This window comes from Rutidosis leptorrhynchoides, chromosome 3, assembly GCF_046630445.1.
Source record: "Rutidosis leptorrhynchoides isolate AG116_Rl617_1_P2 chromosome 3, CSIRO_AGI_Rlap_v1, whole genome shotgun sequence".
Lineage (NCBI taxonomy): Eukaryota > Viridiplantae > Streptophyta > Magnoliopsida > Asterales > Asteraceae > Rutidosis > Rutidosis leptorrhynchoides.
The window spans coordinates 240,768,154-240,775,710 of NC_092335.1; positions in this window are offsets into that span (position 1 = coordinate 240,768,154).

Consider the following 7,557-nt stretch of genomic DNA (forward strand, 5'->3'; position numbering starts at 1 on the left):
ATCCTTTGACGTATATATGGTTGATTTCCGGAGTTCAGGGGATTTGGAGAAAATTTTCGTGATAAGATTTGATTCTTCGATAATTAAGGAAATTACAATCCTCTTTGTTAAATGCGATGATCTGTTTTGATTGTTCTGTCGAATATTTCACTATAAATCCACCCTCTCCATTTCCTTTATATTTTGGAGTTCCATACTTTTGTTTTCTCTTCCCGAATTTAAGTCAAACGAATAATGGTCCAAAATTCATAGGTATGAAGTTTCGAATGAACATAACTAATGCTTTAAGAAATTGTAATAACACGATCTTGATTGGTTAAATTACCAGAAGTTACGGGAAAAGATAGAACTATCAAGAAGATATGTTTGGAGATTAGGTAGAATGTAAGAGTCGTGTAACATGGCACATGATGACGTTATGATCTGCGAATCATCACGTTACATTAGGAACTCAACATGACTTACTGTAATATAATCACGTTGATCAAGTGTCATTATATTATACTAACTCATGCTTCAGTTCCCAACACCACTTCAAAAACATTCTTATTTTAAACTCGAAGGTTTACAGAATATAGAAACTAAAACAGTTTCCTTTTATGATATAACACAGATAGCGCGGAGAGATAACTAATTTCGGATAAGAAGAGTTATGAAAATATCTTCAGAAATATCGAAGATATTTATGATGATATTTTGGAATTTCTAAGTTCAATGGTTGATGAAGAAAGATTTTTCGCAAGATTTTTAACATGAGTACGGAGCAAGATATTCGATGATGGTTTCATCGAATTTAAAATTACCTGGATTCTTTGAATATATGGTATGGTCCTTGTATTTGTCCTTGGTCTCCTTCGTGGTTTTCTCAATCTATTTTTCAGCACCAAATTTTCTATCGAGCGTTCCTAACACTTCCTTCTTTATCATCAAACTTTTGGCCGTTTAGACCATTTACAATTTTTCTGTTTCCTCTACATTAATGCTACGGTATCTGAATCATCGGTTATCAATCCGAGGTGGTTTCAGGAGAATTGTGTTTTTAGATGATTAAATGCTGATGGTAATATGGTGGAATATAAAAAGTTCCCCGGTAACAATAAAAGAGCACGCATATATATCAAGTTTATGATAAGGTTGTTTCGAACGAAAAGTTGAAGTTGACTTGTTGGAGCTGTGACAAAATTTGCTACTTTGAAAGGAATTATCAAGTTATTTTGGGTAATAATAACACTAAAGGAATTAGCACAGATACGTGTTAAATGTTTACTCAGGTTCCAAGTGTTTTCAGGTGCATAACTATATGCATCAATTTTTTCTTCCGTAGATGAAGTGTGGTTGGTTCATCTTCTCGATTGAGGTGTTTTCAAGAATCATGAAAGGTTTGAACGCAGATTGGAATTGTCAAGATACAAGTGAGGTTTAAGATGAAATCAAGTGGCAAACTTGAAGAATTGTTTAGTTTCATATGTTATAATCAGTATTTTAATTCATTTGAATTGTCCAATGTTAGAAGTTCACAGTAGATAGTCCACAGTTAATAGTCCAATAATTCATATATAGCTTAATATATAATATTCGAATTAATTAATACGTATCGTGACCCGTTATATACATGTCTCAGACTCGATCACAACTCAAAGTATATATATTATTGTAGAATTAACCTCAACCCTGTATAGCTAACTCTCGCATTACTGCATATAGAGTGTCTATAGTTATTCCAAATAATATATAGATGCGTCGATATGATATGTCAAAACTTTGTATGCATGTCCCGATATTTAAAGTGCGTAAAATAAATAACAGAAATTAAATGACGATAAATAAAATTGCGAGAATATAAATTGCGATAATTAAAATGTAATCAGTTAGCTAGGAATAGTTAGCTAGGAACAGTTAGCGTGGTTTCTTAACAAAATTTCTCATAGTTAATTTGTTTGTTTCTAACAAATTTTATTTTGTCCAATGTTTTCTTCATTATGCCACTTGTTGGATTCTGGTAAATCAAAATCCAAATATGAAATTGAGTGAAAATTGTTATTCTATGGTGAATGGATACGTATATCGGTGGTTGTAAGTAGGATAGTGAATGACTGTTGAATCAGATTGGAAGAATGTACAGTGTCACTTATTAATGTGAAATCTAAATATTCCTCGGGTATTACCTACCCGTTAAAGTATTTTCACCATTAACAGTTTGTACAAAAGAATTTTTAATTACAATCTTTATGAAAACATATATACATATATATTTTCTTCAGATGTAATCATGGATTTAATGAGTTAATATGATATTAATCTCATTTGCTTTACCGTTAGAACAAGAATATATATAATCTCTAAAACATTGGAGATTACATAATCGCTATGTCGAACGAAGATAATTGATGTAGAACGATTCGTAGAACGATGATTATACTCGAGGTACAGAATGAGATGTTGAGGCATGGATTGTTGATGATACTGGTGCTGTTTCTGATGGTACTGTTGGTATCGGTGATGTTGCTGAAGCTAGTAAATTTTGCACCATATTCTCCAAATTTATTTCTCGAGCGCGAAGTTTGTTGACTTCTTCTATTATTCTGGGATGATTGTCAGTCGGACGAGTGGATGAATAAGGTTTTGAACTTGAGATAGTATATAATCGTGGCGAGATATTCGGGAAATGAGTGTGAATATGGTGTTTCGAATGAGTTCGCCGGTAAGTGCTTCAGGTTCTTCGCCAAGAGTGCAAGTTGGTGGGTGGAAAGAATCGCCTTCTTCTCATCTCCATCGGTTAAGTCAACTACGAACCCATCAGATGAATTGGGGATGTATGATTGGTTGATTCATTCTTGTGACACTGCTTTCGGAGCTTAGGTGAAACTCCATATCGGAATAGCTGTCGGAATAACTATCGGAATAGCTATGGAAATCTGAGGGACTCGAAATGGTTGAGGGATTCATCTCGTACGATCAGATGAAGTATTTTTGATAAGAAATAGATTATAGGATGTAGATTAGTACCCTGCAATACATAATTTATATATGCATATATAATACTAAATTCCCATAAGTTACGGAGGAATCTACGGAAGCTGTCAGGCAAAGGTAACAATAACAGATACGCTAAGATATAAATTTATCTATACATTGTTTATGCAATAGAGGCAGTAAGACGTATCTAGACTTTAAGGATAATAAGCAAATAATTTTTGACACTAAATGATAAGTAAAACTTTTGACATGCAGACACGGTCGAAGTCCAGACTCACTAATGCATCTAAACAACTATCAGTTAGACACACTAACGCAAGACCTGGTTCACTAAGACCACCGCTCTGATACCAACTTTCATGACCCGTCCTAATCCATATGGACGAATACATTACATTTGGTTACATCGCGAGGTACTTGACCTCTATATGATACATTTTACAAACATTGCATTCGTTTTTAAAAGACAAACTTCCATTACATCGAAAGTTGACGGCATGCATACCATTTCATAATATATCCAAGTATAATTGACTTAATAATAATCTTGATGAACTCAACGACTCGAATGCAACATCTTTTGAAATATGTCATGAATGACTCCAAGTAATATCTCTAATATGAGCAAATGCACAGTGGAAGATTTCTTTCATACCTGAGAATAAACATGCTTTCAAGTGTTAACTAAAAGGTTGGTGAGTTCATTAGTTTATCATAATCAATCATATTCCATAATTTTAATAGACCATAAGATTTCAGTTTATAAATATATGTACACTCAAAAGTGTATAAACCGTTCTACTTATATTGAGGCCTCAGTAACCAACCTTAACAATAATATAATAAGTCATCTTCGCAAAGATGGATATGTACACTCGCAAGTGTATAAATAATCCTTGAAGTACTAAACATCCGCCCACTAGCTCTTATTTCTAGTGCAGCCTACAGGATGTGGGTGTTAAGCCCGATAGATCTATCTTTAGGATTCGCGCTTACATGCTCTTATAACATGTAACTAAATTACCTAGCACATCAACCCGCAGAATATTATTTTAATCACTTGTCTCTATTTCGTAAAGCATTTATAAAAGCAGCGCATGTATTCTCAGTCTAAAAATATATATTGCAAAAGCAATTAAAAGGGGAGCAAATGAAACTCACCATACTGTATTTTGTAGTAAAAATACATAGGACGACATCTAACAAGTGCAGGGTTGGCCTTGGATTCACGAACCTATATCATTTTGTATATATTAAAACATATAATAGAAATCTCATAATTTCATTTATTAATTATATAAATTTTTATATGTTTGTAGTCATATAGAATTTATACTAAATTTCATTTAAAATATATATATACTTTACTTATATATTATATCTTATGTTATATTTGTTTATTTTGTATGTATTTAAAATAACTAATATCTATACATTTAGTTATATTACTATATATATATATATATATATATATATATATATATATATATATATATATATATATATATATATATATATATAGTATTATATTAAAAATATCGACTTTGTTGTATGTAGGTATTTATATAAGAAATGTTAATATGGCCTATATATAGTTATATAGATTAGTAATATAATTGTAGTATATGTAATATGTAGGTTTTATGTACCAAATATCTATTTGTTAAGAATGATAGTTTTGATATTAATGATTCTACTAATAATAGTCCTACTGATAATAACTTTATTAATAACGATAATACTAATAATAAAAATGATAATGATAATAATGATAATACATATGTTAATAATGATTCTAATAATACTAATAAGTACATAATGATAATAATACTAATATTAATAATAATTATAATAGTTTGTGTTATTTTGATAATAATAATAATAATAATCTTAATCATAATAATAGTAATAATACATATATTAGTAATAATAATAATGATAAAAATTATAATTTTAATAACAATAACATTAATAATAATAATAATAATTTTGGTAATGAAATCTACCTTCCAAAGCTTTTCAAAAAAAAAAAAATATGTCCCAAACAGGGTTCAAACCCGAGACCTCTCGCTCACTCATCAACACCCTTAACCATTCCTCCATTTCAGTTTTTCGGATTTATAATACAAACCCATATACTTATCTACTATATGTTTCAACCCACTTCATCTTCTTCACCAAAATCTAAACAATCAAACAACTTTATTCTTAATAGTCAATCATCAAAATGGTTTTAGGACTTTTAAACAAACATGAAACAAAAAATAAAAGTGTTCTTGTAATTAAGAAAATTCAAAAAAAAACTAAGAAAAAGCCTATTGCTGAAGCGGGTAGCTTCTAAAAAAAAATTAATGTTTTCGATTTTGAGTTCGTTTTGGACAATCTTTACAACATGAAATATGTTTCAAATCATTCCTAAAAACTATTGGAATCATCAATTGAACTTAAAACATCAAAACAAGCTCTAATTTCTCGATGAACAAATTAGTTGACATTTGACAAAATAACTTTGACTCGCAAATTATAATTCGTTATTAAGAATTGGAACTTGAGATTTTACAGAAACTTTAAGTAAATGATTCCTAACAACTCTGCATTTTTAGTTTTTGAAATTTGTTTCGAATTCAAGTTTGTGTATCTCACTGTCAAGAATACAAGAACTCAAAAATTGATTTTTAGATTAAGAGTGTTATAGGTTATGATTACAACATGGATTGTGTTGAAAATCATTCCTATAATATTTATGGATCATCAAATTAACTGGAGATATCAAAACAAACTCGAATTTAATTCAAGAACACTTAGTTGACTTTTAAAACCCAAAACTTTGACTCTCAAATTTGAGATTAATAGAAAGAATTGAGAATTGAAAACATACAGATAGTTTAGTTAGATGAATTCTAACACTTCTACATTTAAGGATTTTGAAATTTAACACTAAATCAAAATTTGGCTAAAAAGATGAAGAACAGAGGTGTCGAGCAAATTTTGTGATTTTTGGTTTGTAATTCAATCCTTAACTTCAGTAGTTCATTTATAATGTAAAAATCTTTGTTTTTGAAGTTGACAGATAATAAAATGCAGACATGAAACAAAAAAATTAAAGCTCGATCGTGATATTTAACAAACTGGGAATCTATTTGTACTATTTTTATGATTTGTATTTTATTTTTTTATTTTTTTTATAATTATTATAAATATAAATATAATAATAAAAGTACTTTTTAATATTATAAAAATAATAATAATATAAATAACAAAAATAATGATTTTTATTAATAATAATCATAATAACCTTAATGATAATTATAACATGTTTGTAACATGAAAAAAATAACAATACATATAATTTATTTAGTAATTTCAGTAATAATAATAATGATATTAATAATATTAATATTGTTAGAAATACTAATATTAATATAACACATTATGCGTATTAAACTTTTATGTCTATATATATTTAATATTACTGTTACTAATATTATTATTAATATTAATATTAATAATGAAGTTAAGAATCTTAATATAGCACTTATATTCAAATTTGTAATTACCTTTAATATATTAATATTAAAATCTATTATTCATACATACATATATATATATATATATATATATATATATATATATATATATATATATATATATTCATTTACAAATAATGTTCGTGAATCGTCGGGAATAGTCGAAGGGTAATTTGAATATATGAACATAGTTTCCAAAATTTTCGAGACTCAACATTACAGACTTTGCTTATCGTGTCGGAATTATATAAAGATTAATTTTAAATTTGGTCGGAATTTCCGGGTCGTCACACTAGCTACCGTTGTTACAGTGTGTACACGTAGTAATGACTAGCTACCATTGTTACATGTGCAAATCGTGTCTAACAAGTGATGTACGACGAGTGTTAAGTAAGATAGGGCAGTGTTGTGTGATGTTTATTTACGTTACGTTATTGATCGATTTGTGTTCTTTAGAATGACGAAGAGAAGCATGCCTTCGAATGGAGAACGAAATGACTATGATGAGATGACAGCTAGGATTGAAGTCGCAGTTAAGGAGCGGATGAATACGCTCTGAGAAGAGTTCTAAAGGTGATTTCTCAAACCTCGAGGTGATGGAGAAAAGGAGTTTAGTTACAAGAACTTTAGAGTGACTAAACCTCCCATGTACTACGGAGATCCCGATCTGTTAGTGAGTACCGGTTGGACCTCGGATGTTGAAGGGTGTTTTCGTATAAGTGAATGTTCTCCGGACAAGAAAACGAGACTCTCTACTAGTTTGTTGCGGGGTAATGCGAAGAATTGATTGGATGGTAAGATTGATATCGTTGGTGAAGAACCATTCATGAGGTTGTCGTGGGACGATTTTAAGAAGGAATTCTTTGAGGAGTTCTGGACACAAGCCGATTTGTCGCGGATGCGTGATGAGTTGCGAAGTTTGCGACAAGGGTCTATGGACCTAAATACTCTTAGGGCTACTTTTTTGTCTAAGACTCGATTTTGCCCCGAGTATAATAATAATGATAGGATGTTGATGGAGGACTTCCTTAACACTTTTAATGATGATTTGCGT